This window comes from Eriocheir sinensis, chromosome 10 (assembly GCF_024679095.1).
Source record: "Eriocheir sinensis breed Jianghai 21 chromosome 10, ASM2467909v1, whole genome shotgun sequence".
Classification (NCBI taxonomy): domain Eukaryota; kingdom Metazoa; phylum Arthropoda; class Malacostraca; order Decapoda; family Varunidae; genus Eriocheir; species Eriocheir sinensis.
The window spans coordinates 18,288,421-18,308,007 of NC_066518.1; the positions used below are offsets into that span (position 1 = coordinate 18,288,421).

Here is a 19,587-nt window from a genome sequence, read left to right on the forward strand (position 1 = left end):
CAGTCTCCATATTTTGTCATAATTATGCCATATGGCTGATATTGTATGGCAGATGGCAGACACACACCAAAAAATGGCAGAAATGCGATAATTAAAGCAGGCAGAGCAACTGGCACCTGCGGTGTGTTGAGTTGACTTGAGCTGACAACGCCGCGGTGGCAACGCTGCCAAGTGTTGTACAAATTTCTTTGTATTCACTCACAGATAGAGAATCAATCATAAAAACCATATCTGTTTTTATACTAGAGTGAGAGAGAAAGAGACACGAGGAGAGAGAGAGAGAGAAGGGTGTGAAAGGCACGGTGCGCGAGGTCAGTTGGAGACATAGCACCAGTGTCTAGCGGGCTGTCTACGTCAGAGCCGCCACTTAAGATTTACCGGACTATAGTTTCTTTGTCTTCATTGCTATTGGGAACTTTTCTTTTAAAAACACTGAGAAGTTGGTACCAGTAGCCTCATGTAGTTAGTTATTTAGTCACTCTGCCTTTTCTTTTGTTTCATGATGATATGTATCTTAATAAATTATTTTCCTTCTTTACTTTTTCTTGTTTCATATCTTGCCTCTAAATTAGCTTTCAGTTGTCATTTGTCTCATTGTTCCCATGGAGGTTTTGAGACCAAGGTGGTGAATGTAAGCACTGCGGCCACTCTTGTAAACATTACCCAGGTAGTGTAACGTAATTTGTTTCATCGCTACTAGACATTAAACACATAACAGGCCAGTAAAAATCAGGGTTGGAAAAAAAAGTAAAAAAAAAAAAGTTTTGGGGGGCTTTTTTGGTTTTTTTTATTATTTTTTGTTTATTCTTTGTATTTATATGTAAATCAATTTAAATTAGCAATTGAAAAGTAGCCAAGGGTAAAATAAAAGGTTTGAAGTGTTATCTAAAGGATAGACACTTGTTTAGGTCCTGTTGATACTGGTTGTTAACTTGTACTGTATAGGAAACTAACTGGTGAGGCTTGACTGCTGGTCACTTAGCACCCCTCAGTTCCTCAGTCTCTCTTTGTCGTGAGTGAGAGGATCACACTGTTTAATTGTTGTGCTTAGCAGAGCACCCTGGCGTGGTTAGTAGTTACCCTAATATATATTTAGTATAAATTATAGTTATGAGTCAGAGAGAAGAAAAGTAGTGTTGTTTCCTGTATGCGTGTGTTATCACTTAGACCAGGGGTTTTCGACCTGGAGTACACGTACCCCAGGGGGTACGCCAAGGGTCTGTCAGGGGGTATGCGCTCCCCACTCGTCATTAGGGTTAGGGGCCTGGCTGCCCACTGATTTGTACTGTACGCGTACTGGACAGGGAGAGAGGCGCGAGGTGTGGTCAGGCACACACCACTTGACAGTCGTGAACGGTGAACTGGAGATTGGTGTTGATGCTTTTTGGCAGGTTGGTCCCTTTGTGGCCAGTGTCTTTACTGATATAGTAATTTCGGAATGCTGTCTCGATTTCAGCAACATTATTATCGCAAACTGTGTGGCATTGGCAATTATAAGATTGAGCCCTGACTTATTCTTAATGGAAAAGGTTGATGAAATAGAAAACACTATTTTTTCATGTGTACAAAGTGGTGTTGTGCAAAACAATTTACTATAGTGGCGATGTAGTCACAATGTAAGATGGCCTTATTTTAAGTGTGATTTGTGGTGTGACTGTGTGATATGGCTGGGTGTAATGTGGAGTATCCGAGTATGGTTTGGCTTGGTTAATCCGTGTTGTAGTGTGGTGGTTGTGTGATGATGTATCAGGTGTGTCGAAGCAAAAACTAGAACACAAGCAAATAAGATGAAGAAAAAAAATGATGTTATATTTTTTTTTGGAAGATCTTAATGGATTTTACTTTTTTATTTCATGTACATATATGGACCTTATTTATCAATAGGATATAAAACTAAATTTTATGTTAAATATCTAAAAAAAAAAAAAAAAAAAAAGTTTTGTTTTTTTGGGTGTTTTTTTAACCCCCATGGCGTCGGAACATTTCCCACCCGTGACCCCCCCCAGCGTCAGCACTTTTCAAAAAAAAAAAAAAAAAATTTTTTATGTGTCAAAAAAAAAAAAAAAAACAAGTCAATAGAAGTGTCAAAAAATGATCTGAGAGTCATGTGTAAGTCAGAATTGTCGTCAGTCAGGGTATATGCACGACACGGAAGGAAGAATCAGCCTGTGTGTGTGATGTAATGCCCTGACGCCGACGGAGGGTTAAATGCCAACCCTAGTAAAAATTGAGAATTAAGAAATTTGTAAGATTTTAATATAGCAAAAATTGTAGTAAAACAAAGGAAAGAGTTGTCAAAAGCATAATTGGTGCCTGTTAAACCCACTGCTTGAAGATGAACCCTAATATAAGGCTGTGTAGTTTCTCAGTGCTTTGATAATTCAGTAAACCCACCACCATTCACCATGTTTCTTTTTAAGGGTCTCCTTATACCACAAAACCTAAGTTTAAAACACATTTTTCAGAAATAGTGGAGCCCTGTGACAACATTTTCCCACTAGTGGTTTCATCTAGTGAAAGGATAGAAACAATCCCAAGGTTTAAATCAATCACCACTCGGCAGGTGCATACACCAGGGGGGCACATTGCCTCGCCCACCCTATGACGCCCAACCCAGGGGTTCCTCCGGGCAAGTCTCTATGCAGGCTGCTTCCCATTTCAAGTACACCTGTGCCCCTGAATTTGTGAGTTAACTATTCACGGATTTGCACATTTGCGAATTTCCCCCCAATTGCACAAAGGCAGCCACAGAGGAATTTTTGTGGAGCCACTCCAAACATGCACTGTCCACCTGTGGATGATTCAGCCATTTGCATGGAAAAGATGATAGACTGGGATAATCACACTGATGTGATCTTCTTAATGTGAATAAATCCAACACTTGCAGACAAAAGATGTGACACTGCCACCATCTTCAGTGATGAGAAGTAGAAGTGAGGAAAGTCAGTACAGATCCCATTTTATATGAAGATGAATGGGTCAACATGAGAGGGCAGGCCAGGGAAGTGGGGGCAAGCACCCCTATCTGACAGGTCACATAGTGGGAGTCAGGTCACTTCCCCTCCCCTATGTTGCAATGGACAGATGGAGGTGATTAAAGGGGTGGAAAGAGATCTCATTAGTGGATCTAACTTGAAGGTACCTTCATTCAGATTAAAATATATCGCGTGGTTGGCTATCGCAGATCTCCTTTATCATGAGGGTATAAAAAGCCTACCTATTTTGGGGATTGTGGACATTTCTCATGTATTGAGGGCTTGTTTTGATTGGTGGTGAATTATCAGCATCTTCCACTTTGATTTGGTTCATTTTAGTGCCTCCCTGCACTGTGATTGATTAACCTGGTAGCTGCAGTGATCATGTTTCTTAACCCCTTGATGACATTGATTCCACCGGCGTCATATACAGTACCCTCTCGAGTTTCGCACTATCCGAGTTTCGCGATCCTCAAGTTTAGCGCTTAGTCCTAAATTCTTACCATCCCGACTTTAGTGCATTACCTCCCCTAGTTTCGCGATACTTTGACATGTATGGGTCACGTCTACCTACCGTTGGCGTCATGCGTGCTGCCTTAATAGGCGGTATCCAACCATTGGGGCTATGGGCAACCACGGTTGCCCGTATGCCCAACCAGGAGCGAGTTGTTTGTTGTCCGTATGAATGGAAAACAGTTGTGAGTATGAGCGTGGGTACGTGGGTACCATGCAGCTGTATGTAAACAGACAACGGCAGTGGCTGAGGAGTGAGGAGCAGTGGAAGTTGGCCCACCAAGAAACTCGTAAAGTGGGCTGGCAGAGCTGCTCTGCTTACTACTTGATTAACAAGATAAGAGAACACCCCGTGCTGTGGAACCACAGTCCAAAAATCTTTTTTACTCCAGTCTATGAAATTTGTAGAACTCCCAGTGTCCTCTTCTTCTTCTTCTTTTGACCTGTAATGCATGGCAGCAACAGTGAAAAGTAATAGTGGAAAATAGCAACAGGGCATAGAAAAGCAAAATCAGGGAAGGAAAAGAACAGAAAAACACCTATGTTCAGGGTGAAATGTATAAGTGCGCACTGTGAAGTAACTAAGTGCATGTTGTGAAGTATAAAATTGTGGAGAAGCAGGACCTAAGAAGCGTTACAAAGCGTTACAGGTCCAAAGAAGAAGACTACACTGGCCGGTGTTTTGAGAAATATCTCCCCGCTGAAATTAATCATTCTGCTGTCCACCACGCATGCGTGCTGTGGGAATACACAGCATTAAAAGTATTAATTTGCCTGGTTTTGTTCTAGTTTGTCCGCTTGTGATCTTTGTGAGCGGTAAGGTAAATATGGAAACAGTAAGCAAGTTGAACCTCTCTGCGAGCTATTTTGCGGCTGCAGCAGCGGGTTTACGTACAATAAGCATTGAAAAGTCAATCATGACATTAGTGGTTTAATGATTTATGACAGAAAGATTTAGCAGATTATTTCATAACACAGAAAACTACCAGAAAATATAGGTTTGTCCAACTGTCCCACGGGTGACAGCGATAGCCCTTACTTTAGCAGACGACACCCCGTGGATCACAAGCGTGTATTCAGAACTGCCAGCCATTTGAAAGGCAGCCACCTTCAACTGTGGCTTCAAAACGACCTGTTCTCACTTCCCATTTTCTGCCTATTACCAAGGTATGTATTTTGAGATAAGAAGGGAGTAAAGTCGAAAAAATTGAGATAACAAGGGAGTAAAGTAAAAAAAAAGTAATTTTTTCCACGAGTTGGAACCAATAAGTGCTTTTTCATGGATTTCAATACCTCAGGTTTTGTGATTCTCGAGTTTGGCACTATACCTTCGGAATGAAGCAAGCGTGAAACTCGAGAGGGTACTGTAGTTCTTTCAGACGTGGGCAACGAGCATGATGCCAGCGCCGGAGAGTGAGAAGCTATCTGGAATTTGAAGGCTGCGTGTAACTAGGTTGCTGTCGATGCTAACTGACTAATTGGCACCTCTTTTGTCCCTTACCACCACTCCATGCTAAAAATAGCCTTCAGTTCCTGCCTACGCATCATGGCATCTGCAGAGCGATTATGTTCCCTCAGTCGATCTGTTTCGCCGGTCTTCCTTTAGTTTCTGCTCGTTGTGTGTGTGCTGAGCATAGTCTTGACACCTTCACTTATATATGTGATGTTCCAGATGAACCAATATCTAGTTGACGGGAGTGGGAAGCGGAAGTTGGATTTTTTCGGGAATCATGGAATTCCAGCCAAATGGTCTGTCCAAATAATAATCTGATTTCACAGTTGAGTTATACGGATGATTTTTTACAACTTTTATTCAATGAGATTCATTCTAGAATGAAAAAAAACTACACAAATTATTTTTCAAGTTTCACTGCAACTTTGGCTTTCTGTAGGCAGTAAATTTCCAGGTCAAAGATTATAAACTATATTTTTCAGACTCCATCGTGATAAAATGAGCAACTTGTCTTCAATAGATTTTCCTGTACGTCGCACCAGGTAAAAGTTGGAATTTTGGGGAATCATGGAATTCCAGCCAAATGGTCAGTCCTTGAGTTTCACTGCAACTTTGGCTCTCTGTAGGCAGTAAATATCCGGGTCAGAGATTATAAACTAGTATATTTTTCAGACTCCATCGTGATAAAATTAGCAACTTTTCTTCTATAAATTTTCCTGTACGTCGCACCAATAAAAAGTTGGAATTTTTGGGGAATCATGGAATTCCAGCCAAATGCAACAACCTAGAAAGAAACCGATTGCCCAGCAGGGTGCGCCAGAAAATTTCCTATAAAACATTTTTTATGACTTTTTTTCAGTTTCAAAGTGTATTTCCCGCTGACTTTTGCGTTATAGGGGGATCTCCCGAGAAAAACTTTTGCAGTTAAATGGGGTTAATGATATCTGGTTTATGCCTTATGGGACACAATGGCTGCCTCCCTCCTCTCACAAGCACCACGACAACACAGTGCAAGTTCAGGAAGCTGCAGAGGAGGCAAGACAAATGCCAGGGGCTGTTTTTTAACACAACAACTGAGAATACTCAAGATGTTCGTGCGTAGGCTAGGCCCCATCACTCCTGAAGACCTTATAGCTGTGGACAAAATTGCTGAGCTAGAAGAAAGCCAAGAGGAGGGTCTTTTTATTTTTTTATTTTTTATTTTTTTTTTATTATTATTACTGAGCTACTCAGCCATGGGGAACTGATCAGCCACATCATCTAGCAAGATTCAACACTCACCAGTGCTTCAGACAGGGGTGCCATTCTCAATAATAAGTTATTGGAGGGCTGTTTGGACAAGTACCACAAATCCATGAACTCCCTCAAAGAGATCACTTGAGCTCTTATTCTTACATGTGATAAACCCTCTCGCACACCATGAGTTTCCAGTAAGTTTCTGTTCCACTCATCATACATTTCTCAGGCCTGACCGGCCTTTTTTTGCCGCCGCGATACTCTACATTCGCGGACGTATTTTACCCTCACAGATATATCGTACCCCAATAAATTTGGTATCATTGGCTTCATAAAGACTTGTACTAGAACATGTGCAAATAAAAATAGAGAGAAAAAAAAAATATATATATATATATATATATATATATATATATATATATATATATATATATATATATATATATATAGATATTATATATATATAAACAATACAAACTTGTTTAACCCATTGACTGCAGATTTCCTACAAGAAGACCTCACCAAGCTTCAGGAATGGAACAGAAAGTGGCTGCTACAATTCAGTGAAGAAAAATGCAAAGTCCTGCACCTTGGGAGGGGATATCCAGCACACCAATACCACATGGGAAACACTCCACTATCCACCTCAGAGGCAGAGAAAGACCTGGGACTATATGTTACCAGGCTAACAGTGAAGGCGAAATCCGTGCCAATTGCAGCGAACGGGTTAAAGTCTCCGTATTGAGTATTGTAGACAATAAATCTGAAGTACCAATTCTTCCCCACTCACTAGCTCGTAGTTTTGTTGGCCAACTTTTTTAGCCGAATATATGTTTTGAGGCGGAATTTAGTGAGGATTCTTATGGTATCCTCAAAATCCTCATATGCCTATAGTTGAGTTCTTGGCTCACTGGGGTGAACAGGAATAACATTCACCCAAGTGTCAGAGCCCCAACCTACCAGAGCATGCAGTATGCCACAGTACAATTCTTTCATGAGTATTGTAATTCATATCAAAGAAAAAAAATCAGTGCCTTAACTTTGTACCATACCTATGTATTGCCTTCGTACTGTACTAGTACAGTCATAAATTGAATTGGTCCTAAGTTGAAATTAACATTAAAAAAGTTTTGCCAAGATGGTGGTGTTAGTTTTGGTCTTTGTCATCACTACCAAGTTATTGCGGGGGGGGTTGTGTTGGGGGTGGATGGGGCAATGTGTGTAAATGAAGGCCACATCATAGTTGTAGGAGTGGCCATTGTTACCTCTGCTGCATCTGCTTCTGCTTACCTTCAGTGAATATTTTTTTAACCATGATTGCTGTTTTCAGTTAATGGTTGCCTATAGAAGCTGCTGCATGAATATTGTGAGGGGGCTGTTGTTGTGGAATGCAAATTTGCTAGCCAACTGGCATCTGCTAGATTAAGCAGGAAAGCTTGTATAGTAGACCGTAGGCCTGTAAACTGGAAGAGAAGCGACTAGCGACTCAAGCTTGAGCTTAGTTCCAAAGGTGACTGAGGGGGAAGTGTGGGTGGTCTTGCCCAGCCCACCCACCCTTCACTCCTCCCTGCCTTAGCCCAGCCCTGCTGGGGTGGGCCCAGTGCATGAGGACGGTGGGAGGGTGGGGGCTATGGGAGGCGCGGGAGTTCTATTTAAACAAACTGCTACTCTACCCACGGTGGGATATTTGAAATTTCAACTCATTACTTGACCAAGTATTACCTACTAATATTATTGGCCTGGTCATAAGTGTAAACAGTCGTAAGTTGCATATGTTATAACTTGAGGACTACCTGTACATCAGTGAACTTGAACACATATTCCCAGTGACTTAAGCAAGCTTGCTGAGGACACAAATATTACACAACTGTGGTATTACAGGAGCAACTAAGTGGTTTCTATGAGTAGGCTAACAAATAAATAATGCAGTTCAGCATTGACAAATGCCAACATACTGGTAACTCTCGATTTACACGAGTATTGTGTCCTTGAAGAGGTCGCGTAAATAAAAAACAATGTAAATCAAACAAGAGGCAGGTTTCTATTGAAAAATAAATATTCACTTCATTCAGTGGAGAGAGAGAGAGAGAGAGAGAGAGAGAGAGAGAGAGAGAGAGAGAGAGAGAGAGAGAGAGAATATCCATATCACCGAGATATCCACTCAGGCAGTCAGTCTCAGCCTCACTAGTGTGAGGAAGAAATGAGGGACACCATGAGCAATTGGGTAGTATTGGCACCGGTACCGGGCAGTCTGGTACCGGTACCGTACCGTATAGCTGGTACCGTTAGTACCGGTACTGGTACCGGTTCCTGCACACCCTTAATGTTGAGTAGCGTGGCAGCGTGGGTACTGTATTGTTGTTCAAGTGGCGCGCGGGAAGAACTGAGCTCAGCTGTGTTGCCGCAGCGCCGTGTGAGTCCAGTTGTGTGAGACAACTGGTTGCCACTCCATAAAATATCGTGTATAAGTGGAAAAAACGTGTAAATTAAACATTTATTTGGATTTTGGACCCCGCGTTATTTAAAAAAACGCGTAAACCAAACTCGCGTAAATCGCAAGTTACCTGTACTAAGTGCAGGAATAATAATCACCTAAGAAATTACATATTAAATAACAGTTCTTGACCACTCCAGCTGCAAAAGAGATTTGAGTGTCCATGTCTGTCTTGGCCTTTTACCCAGAAATCATTGTATTTCTACCAGAAACCATGCAAATAATCTTTGGTTTTATTTCTAGAAATATAAGCAACCACAGTGCAGAAGTTATCCTTAAATGTATCTGTCACTGGTTAGGCCCCACCTGAATTATACTATTCAGTTTTGGTGCCCATTTTACGTAAAGGATATGGAACTTACTGTACAGAGACTAAAAAAATCATATGTAAAAACACACAATAGATATAAGTTGTATAAATTGAGGTTCAGGAAGCAAACAGGCAAGAACTGGTTCACAAACAGGGCAGTGGATGAGTTGAACAAACTGAGCAGATATATAATTGAAGCAAACACAATTGAAACCTTTAAATGGAGGTTAGGTTAATGTATGGGGTGAGTGAAGTTGGTAGATAACTCACTCAGGAGCTACTACGTGTAAGCTTGTCTGGCCTCTTGTAGTTTTCTTATATTTTTATGTGTCCTCGTGTAATGATATATACTGATGCAGACCACAACATATTTTCACAAGGAAGTGTGAGAAGTGAGACAGGGAACTCAATTTGAGCTTCAGTGTTCTTATGTGACCAGCTGCTTTTTTATTTTTTTTTTACTGTAACAGAAGTAGCTCAAGGGCAAAAAAAAAAAAAAAAAAAGCCCACTAAGTGCTGCTCTAGTAAAAGAAAATAGAATTGAGTGGCTGCTAAGGTAGGCAGCAGTGCAGAACTTGAGAAAAAAACGCTGAATGACTTGCATGCATTTTAAGTTATTTTGTAGCATTGTAATTTTTTTTTTTTTTTTTTTTTTTTTTTTTTTTTTCATCCAGAATTTGAACTATTAAATAATACAGTAAGATTTCACATCTTATGAGTTCACATCTATCAAATTTGCATCTAATGGTACCATTGGACCTCTACCCATATTCATATCTAATGGAGAAGTATTGAATAATACAAAAGAAATATTGGGCGTGCAGGTCAAACCAGCCGCCACCTTTGCTGAGTGTGTGACGTCTTTCTTATCCTCCATCCCCTCACACCACTTCTACCCAGTCTTTTTACCTTGGTCCCTGCCATAAATTCTTATTATCATGTTGTATAACAGCCTCTTGTCATTATAGATAGCCTAAATCGTCATCTAGTGTGTGTTTGATGGTTGGTGGTGGTTCGTGGCCCACCTCAAGAGGAAGGAGTATGAGGGCATTGGTGGTGGTGGTTGTGGTTGAGGTGGCAGCTGTGGCGGCAGTAATAGTGGTGAGGAAGAGGTAGCCTCCCTGCCTCAGATACCACTTTTCATCATACTTACTCACTGCATTCATCACTCACAGTTGATTTATCCACATTATTTCTTCTTTATTTTCTATTTTATATTACTGTGTATGATAATACAACTTGAATTTATGCTGATAACTTACATGATGACTGAAATTAGGGTCAGAACAAGGGTTTGGTTCAATTTTTTACCTATTATAATTTTCCCCATATGTTTATGTATTTGCATTTTAGGAATTCGTATCTTGAGTGTTTTTTTTGGTACCTATTACTCATTAGATCCAAGATCTTACTGTAGCTAATTTTTTTTTTTTTTTTTTTTTTTTATTTCCTACACCAGAATTAAAAAAAAAGGTTTTGTGGTTATAATTTCACTTTGTCTTGTCTTGTCTTTTCCAGATTCTGATATTCTGACTAATATTTGGATATTGATATCATCAGACCCATGAACTTAGTATTAATAGACTTAAACTGCAGTAGTAGTGGTAGTGGTAGTAGCAGCAGTATTAGTAGTAGTTGCAGCAAAAGTAGTGGTATATAGTAGTAGTGGTAGCAGTAGTTGTCATATAATTAGGATGATAGTCAGTCAATTCAAAGAGCTTATTTATTTGTACTAGGCTATACAAAAAAAAAAAAAAAAAAAATCAATTATATTTTATGGTGACATTATCGGTTGAACATTTTTTGAAAAAGAAAAAAAATCCATAGCACCTGTCTATATATATCTATATATGTATACCTACCTTGGAGGAGAAAAGGTAAGGTAAAGTTGGGGGCATACGCTGAAGCTGCATATGGCCTTGGTGCTCATCTCCATCATCCTTAAGCCTGTGGTGGAAAATAACACATTACCCTGTGACACAGGGTCAGTTTGATATCTGGGTTACCACAGTTTACCTTCCTCAGGTTTCTGCAGGTACCCTTTTATTGACCAGCCCAAAACGGAGGATGAACAGCTGGGTGGGCTGCATGCTGACTGCCTGGGCTGGGTTTCTAACTCAGGCCAGCGGGATCATAGCTAAATATGCCAACCACTTCACTACAAAAACATGATCTGATTGCAGTGTACAAATCATTGAAGGAAATAGAAATGATTGATTGATTGATTGGTTAGCATCAGGCTTTCTTTAGGCATAGTGAGAGGTGGGTTGTGGCTTGCCATGGGTGAGCCACAATCCATAATAATTAATAAAACCACAGTAGAAAAGTAAGTTTAGAGTATATAGAACAGCATTTCCCAATCTGGGGGAAATTTCAGGATTCCAGGGGGAAATTTAACCTGAGGGAAATATAAATTACTAAAGTCTGTTTCATTCCGTCTGTCTACTCGCGAAGAACATAGATGTGGCACCTGTGCATTGTTAGTTTGTGATTGCGCGAAGATCAACTTTATATTTTCAGTGATATATTTGAATGTTTGTGCATACAAAAACCCTCAAGCCCCCTTATATGAACCGCAAACATGCCAATTTTTCATTGATAATCTACCACACAAGCACACGAAAGAACAACTTGCATAACAAACAGTATAGTCTGATCTTACTCGAACGATTTATAGCCTTTCAGATAACCACATTTCATCTCATTCAGGTACATAGTGATATCCAACTCTGCAAGTGTCTATACATAAGGAATTTTGATTTGTTGCATGTAAATAACATGGGCGGCCTAATATTTGAAATAGCCTAGCATCACATTCAACAGTTATTATTTACTGTTTCATGTTATTTCGATTATTAATCGTTATTCACATGCAATAAATTATTAAGATACCCTTTATTTGCACTTACAGAGCTAGATGTCTTTTAAGGGGGGCGGCCGGGGGTATTTTTTAACAAATATTTTTTGAAACACACGAAAATTACTTTTCGCCCATAGTGTGTGGAGAAGGGTGTGAAATATCAGGCGGAGAATTTTTTCCGCAAAATTTTAAAAACCACAACACCAGAGCAGGATTTAAATGTCCTGCGGTGTTGCGTCACTGCCTTGCATGTGCCTCACCGCGTGGTATGATGGTGACGCTGGTATTTTTTGCATAAATCATGTTATAAATTATTTTCTTTTTCCAAATTTTGCCACTTGGCATTCCTCCACTCTCTGCTGTGTGTGTGTCAGTGAGCTAGCACGGATCGGCAGCCAGTGTGCTGGCAGTGCCTCATCAAGTGTTTGAGGGTGAGCACCATCATGCTGCGCACCTCCTGACTTCTTTCGCAAGCAACTTCTTACGATGACTTGCAAGAGACGCATAGAGAAAGCAAGAATGGGCTTCCTGAAGAAGGCTCGTATGAAGAGATGGAGCCAGCAGGCTTCACATGAAGGTGAAGATCAACCTACTGGGGCGCGAATGTCAGCCCCGCCAACAAACCATCACTGCTTCCCCTAACTCAACCACCGCCACTGCCACCACCATCATCTCCACCACCATTGTAACCACCATCATTGCAACCACCATCATTGCAACCACCATCACCACCAATACCAGGACCTTCACATGCTGAACATTATAGAACATATTACAGGTTCTAATGCAACTTTGAAGAAGTACCATCAATGGAAAGACCAAGAGAGAAGCTGGCATATAACACCAAAGGCCAAGAAAAGGAAAACTAGAAAGAAGGACCAAGAATATCAAGCAGGAGAGTTCTAGGAATAAATCTGGCAAGTGAGGAAGGTGGCACCTTCTGACACCCTCACCATTGAGTGACTAATACCTTTTTGAAGGGGGGACCAGATGCCTATTCCAGTTCTCTACAAAGTAGAAGGTATAGGCAATGATATGTGAAGATTTCATGCCAATCAAACAAAAACAAGTGCCAAGACAGAGGACAGGAAAAAATCTTTGACAGCCATTTTCTCGAAGTGTATTTTCCAGTTTTGAAAAGCCTCACAGACTTTACTATAAACCTGATTGTCTGTTTTTACCAAGCCAAAAATCTAAAATGTAATCACTTGAAGTTGTAGAGGTACATAAGACGTTTCTATGTTTTTTTTTTTCAAATCAATTGACTGATAAACAAAGGCTGTGAGGCAAATTATTATTATTATTATTATTTTTATTTATTTATTTATTTATTTATTTTTTTTTTTTTAACCCCGGCAAGTCAGCCAAATTTCATGAAATTCACATGAAGTAATAAGTAAACATATACAAATAACATACTATGATTTCAGACCCATAGGGTATGCCAATCACGCAAGATTTTTCTATAAACATCTTTTATAGCTTTTTCTTAGTTTCAAAGTGTATTTTCTGCTGACTTTTGAATTATAGGGGGATCTCCCGAGAAAAACTTTTGCGGTTGAATAGGGTTAAGACGGGTTAAAAAAATTTCACTTTAATATACGACATTTTACTTTTCCCATTGTTTCCATATTATACATGTGGTATTTTGAGCGAATGAAAAAATATTCAAATATCGGACTTCACTACAGATGAGTCAAGGTTCAAAATAGCCGGCACTCAGTGGGCTAAAGCTAGTCTGGATAAATTGAGATTTGGAGATGGCTTGCTTTCTGTATATTATCTATCTATCTATCTATCTATCTATCTATATCTCTGACGCCCAGCTCCCTTATGGGAACTTTCTCCCAGGGGGTGGCTGTGGCAAAAGTGTCTCCATCTCTCCCTGTTCTGGCACTCCCTCTCAGCACATTCAATCCTGCTACTTCCAACTCTCTTGCTCTAATACTCGCTCACCCTATTGATTTGCTTCACAGGTGGTCTTCGCCTGAAACCCCTCCCTCAATCCTTCCCTCATACACTTTCTTCACAAATTCATTCTTCCCCATTATCATCATTTACAAAAACAAACTTTTATAGACCTCAAAAGATTTCTCAATGAAGCTGACTGGAATCAAATTAAGAAATTTAAGGATGTACATTTATCAAAAAAGTTATTGAACACCCAGGGGTCAAGGGAATAGAACTTAGCAAAATTTGTACACATAATGTGTCAGTATACTTGGAACCATTGGGTAGACTATAGCCCATCTGCAATATGTTAGTGAGTGCTCTCTGCCTGGGTGAGAGTTTTTTTTTCTGGCTCAATTTTCTCCTTTCCCATAAAATAAACAAAAATAACAAATAGCATGTATAAATCTACATTGGTGTGAGGGAAATATACAGTAGTAGCAAACACCCCAAAAGATCTGATGGCAGATTACAAGCTATTTTAATACAAAGATTTTGAAAATTCGTTTCGCTTGAGGAGAGCTGATGAGATGAAGAGCCTTAGACTCCACTCTGTCAAGGAGAGCTGTGTGAGTGGAGCCCCCCCACACATGAGATGCATACTCCATACGAGGGCAGACAAGGCCCCTGTAAATGGATAGCAACTGTGCAGGGAAAAAGGACTGGCGAAGACAGTATAGAATGCCCAGCCTCAAGGAAGCTGATTTAGTAAGAGAAGAGATATGAAGTTTCCAGTTGAGATTTTGAGTTAAGGATAGACCGAGGATGTTTAGTGTTGAAGAAGGTGATAGCTGAGTGTTGTCAAACAATAGGGGATAGTTGTTTGGAAGATTGTGTTGAGTGGATAGGTGGAGAAACTGTTTTTGAGGCGTTGAAGGACACCAGGTTCTTCTTGCCCAAATTGGAAATGATAGTAAGGTCTGAGGCTCAGCGTTCTGTTGCCTCCAGCCTAGAATCGTTTAGTTCCTGTTGGGTGGGTCTTCTATTAAAAGAAGTTGAGTAATGCAGAGTAGAGTCATCGGCATAAGAATGGATAGGACAGTTTGTACAGTTTGTTTTGGAAAGATCATCATCATTGAACAACAGAAAGTGAGTGGGAGATAGGACAGAACCCTGCGGGACACCGCTGTTAATAGGTTTAGGGGAAGAACAGTGGCCGTCTACCACAGCAGAAATAGAACGGCCAGAAAGGAAATGAGATAAAGGTACAGAGAGAAGGATAGAAACCGTAGGAGGGTAGTTTGGAAAGCAAAGATTTGTGCCTGACCCTATTAAATGCTTTCGATATGTCCAGTGCAATAACAAACGTTTCACTGAAACGGCTAAGAGAGGATGACCAAGAGTCAGTTAGGAAGGCAAGGAGATCACCAGTAGAATGCCCCTTGCAGAACCCATACTGGCGATCAAATAGGTCAGAAGTGGAAAGGTGCTTTTGAATCTTTTGGCTAAGGATTGATTCAAAAGCTTTAGATAGACAAGAAAGTAGCGCTATAGGATGGTAGTTTGAGGGATTGGAACGGTCACCCTTCTTAGGCACAGGCTGTATGAAGGCATACTTCCAGCAGGAAGGAAAGGTAGATGTTGACAGGCAAAGGCGAAAGAGTTTGACCAGGCAGGGTGTCAACACGGAGGCACAGTTTTTAACCCGGTAGCAGCGGGGATCATGTTTCTTAATGGTTCCCCCAAGCGAGAAAAATGAGAAAAAATCACCCCTCCCACAAACTATTTCATAATATATATCAAAGCATTTGTGATCAGATTATGTATCATCTATTTTGGGGGGTTTAAATCATGGCACAAATTTGGCCTGTCACTGCTACACAGTAAAGCCACAAATTTGGCCCGTCACTGCTACCAGGTTAAGGACAATACGAGGCACTCCATCAGGTCCATAAGCCTTCTGAGGGTTGAGGCCAGAGAGGGCATAGAAAACATCATTCTTAAGAATCTTAATAACAGGCATAAAGGAGTCAGAGGGGGATGAGTAGGAGGAATATGCCCAGAATCATCCAGAGTGGAGTTTTTAGAAAAGTTTGAGAGAAGAGTTCGGGCTTAGAGATAGATGAGATTAGACCAAACTAAAATATGCAGAAGTTGTGTGGTAAATATAACTACACACACCAGGGTTGTTTGATTTAAATAATTGATTTAAATCAAGATTTATATTATTTGATCTTTTTAATGTCATTGATTTAATCTTGATCTTATTGCTGAGCAACAACATAGAATGGAGAAATAAACAAAGAAAACACTCTAACTTTGATATCAGTATTTTCCGTCAACTTCACGAACTTTTTTCCTGAGCTGATTAGGTCATTATACATATATATATATATATATATATATATATATATATATATATATATATATATATATATATATATATATATATATATATATATATATATATATATCTTCCATCAGCCACACATGGTCCTTCTAGTGTCCTGGAGCAGAACAAGACACTGAGGGCCTTTCTGACGGTATCTTGCTGAGGCAGAGTGATGGTTTCAAAACTATTTTACAACATGTACACGTTCTTTTATATTGCCAATTTCCAAATCATGAGCCATTACATTTAGTAGTGTGCAGTGCAACCACAGGTTAGCAACTTCAGTTCATTTGCTTGTTGCAATTTTTTTCTCATCTTGTTGACATTGGCTGCATTAGATGCTTAACCCGTGGGCTTTGGCTATGGGAAAGCCGAGAAGTGGGCGAGAAACGACAAAATTACACTGCATTTTGAGACTAAAAAAAGAGCATGGAACGTACATCAGAGTACTCATCTCATAACCATAAAGCTGTTAAAAATATTTACTTTTACTCAAACTGCATTCTTTTTGGGTGGTATTTGTTACAAAATAAACAGTCTCGTGACGCATGGCATCTAGCCGAGTCTCTTGTTGTCTACTATAGAGAATTTGACAAGTGATTACTGTATGGATAGCTAATTCAGTATGCCGTGACCTTACAGCACCACCTATGACAAAAAAGCCCACCTCAAGATCACTCACCCACCACAATGACCTAGGGCATTCATGGTGGGTTGCGCTATGCCACCACCGTACAATTAGCTCAAATTAGGTATTTTATGGCGAGCCCTTTTTAGGGTCCACCGTACCACAGCCACGACTCGTGAAAGCCCTGAAAAGGGTCTGCTGATGTTCTCGGGTGAAGTCTGTCCTCATATAAGAAGTTTCTCACCCCTTGGATTTTTTTTTTTTTTTTTTTTTTTTTTTTTTTTTTTTTTTTTTTATGTCTCCACGGTCTAGTCATTAGTGGTTAGCGTGCCTTGCTACGAATCCATGGCCCTGGGCAATCAGCGTGCTGCTCACCCAGCTGCTCATCCTCCCTTTCGGGCTGGTTGATAAATGGGTACCTGGGGAAACCTGGGGAAGGTAAACTGTGGTAACCTGGATGTCATGCTGACCTGTCCGGGGGTGATGGGTTCTTCCCACCAATGGCTCAAGGAGATGAGCACTGCGGCCACGCTCAGCTATAGCGTATGCCCCCATCTTTACTCTTTTGGTTGGTCCCAGCCAATTGGTAGCACAGGCAACTGTTTTATAGTGCCGCCATCTTGCTTGGCTAATCATCCCCCCGAGCCTCATTTGGTCCTCTTTAGAGTTCCGCTGGTGCCCGGTTGATGGGCTATCATGAGGACAGCTTGTGGGTAGTCTTGGGCCCCTCAAAACACTCTATGGACTAAAGAATAGCTATTAAAAGGGACAAAAAACACCAAATATAGGAAGTGGCAGGAAAGGGAATATTTGAAGTATACCCCTATTTTTCAAAGAATCATTTCACATACACTCATGGATCATCCACAGCCTTTTCTGATACTTTCATTTGAAGCTGCATTCATCTTTCTTTGTGCAGTTTCAGTGAGGGCATGTCCAAAACATGACATGATCTGATTATACTGTTAAGACTAGAAAGAGTTGTGGTGTGGTGTTGGCCATTGCCATCAGCCAGTATTCCTGGGTACGTACAGGCTATTATGCCTTGTTCCAAGGCTGTGTGTGCTCTGTAAAATGTTCACATAGGGTGGAGCTGGCAATACCAGGTATCTAGCGCTTTTTGGAAACCCTAATAACACTTCCTCCCTCCCATCAAGCAGAAACCTATGTTCCTGGGGGTGGTGACCTGCCCTAGGCAAGTGTGATTGGTGAGGAAATGTTATAGAGGGAGGGGAAGTGCCCACTCTGGCTAAAAAAAAATCCTATCGTGTGAAGTAACTTTCTGATGACCCCCAGCAGTGAGGTAAATGAAATTTACCGGTAAAGGCACATTTGAGTGGTTTGTATGCTGCTATCCCATGGCGATATCCCCACTATAAATAGTAGTAAATATTGAAATAATTTGATGGCTCTTTGTGAGGATTATCTTTATAAGTCGATATATGAAATATATGGAAATCATTGAAAATGGGTAAATACATATATTTCCTTGTTCTTTGACATGTTTGTTCAAGATGATGGATACAACAATCGTATAGGATGCTTTTTTTTTTCAAAAGCAAATAGCAGGCGTGTAAGATGGATAAATTGCATGTATTTTGCAATGAGCGGTCATGCATGATCAAGCACTGTCGACATTTCATGAACTATGAGGAGTTTAAAAAAACTAAATCTATACAGTCATTAGGCTATCAAATAAGTATACACATACATAAGCATTTTTCTGTCATACATGCAATATTGGCTGTCATGATTTTCATAAATTTTGTCATGCAGTCATGACACTGCATGACACCATGCATTTCTTTATTCAACTATGCATTCAGAATGAAGTACAAGCATCATTGAATGTATCCTATTAATTTCAAGTCTTAGCTGCTGAGTTTTATAAAAAAAAATAATAATAATAATAATTTAATGTGTACATGTATTCTCGACCATAGCGCTACCTTAAGAGGTAATGAAGCTTCTTCACTGGTGGCATGGCATTCTGAGCTCAAGAGAAACAGGTCATTGTGTGAATCATTCTGCCGATTTTTATTTTCTTCCACATTTGTCATAAGTTCAATGTCATGCCCTCTCATTCCAGCCTACATCCCATCCTTCAGGCTTCATATATAAGTAATTGGTTGAAATGTTAGATAAAAAGAAGATTGTAGCTGCATTTAGGTACCCAATAGGAGTTTTGGACTTAAATGATTAATAGTTTTGTCAAGTTTAGATGAGTTTTATGAATCTTACTGTCTTGAGATATACTAGCTAGCTATGCATATCTCATAAGTTATAATACCAATGCTTTTTCCAGAAACTTGTTCAAACTACAGTGAGGTTTAGATTTGATGGGCAGCCCATATCTGAAAATGACACTCCGCAAGGCTTAGAAATGGAGGACGGTGACACCATTGAAGTCTACCAGCAGCAGACAGGAGGCACTTCCCATCACCACCTCCAACCCTTGTGACCCTATTATATCCCTTGGTCCTCTTGATTAAGCTGTTTATCCTTCAGCCTCTGCTAGCTATGTCCTATGGAAAGAATCTTCTGGTATTTTTATGAAAAATGATGCTCAAGTAAGATGTTTTATTGTCTCTGGTATATCTGCTTGTTCTGGCAAGGCTTTATAAAAAGGTTTTCTTTATATTTCAAGATACTTGGTTCTTGAGTATATTGTTCTTTTTAATTTCTTTACTCTCTTTAATCAAGACTTTAAATGTAGTGTCCTGTTCTGTTAGACTGACGAAGCAATCTAGATTTTTCAATCTAAATAACAGCATTTTTTTTTTCAGTATGACCATCCTGAAAGGTGTCATGGATCCCTGTTACTTGAACTTAAAGT

At 40.0% G+C, this 19,587-nt stretch overlaps 1 long non-coding RNA gene across 1 annotated transcript in view; it reads left to right on the forward strand.

The window, feature by feature from the left end:
• Positions 1-19,079, forward strand: part of LOC126996659 (uncharacterized) — a 35,209-nt gene extending 16,130 nt beyond the window's left edge. Inside the window, exon 3 of the long non-coding RNA XR_007751335.1 lies at positions 19,057-19,079. This is a non-coding gene — a long non-coding RNA (uncharacterized LOC126996659). The remainder of the gene's footprint in view (positions 1-19,056) is intronic.
• Positions 19,080-19,587: the final 508 nt, after the last annotated feature.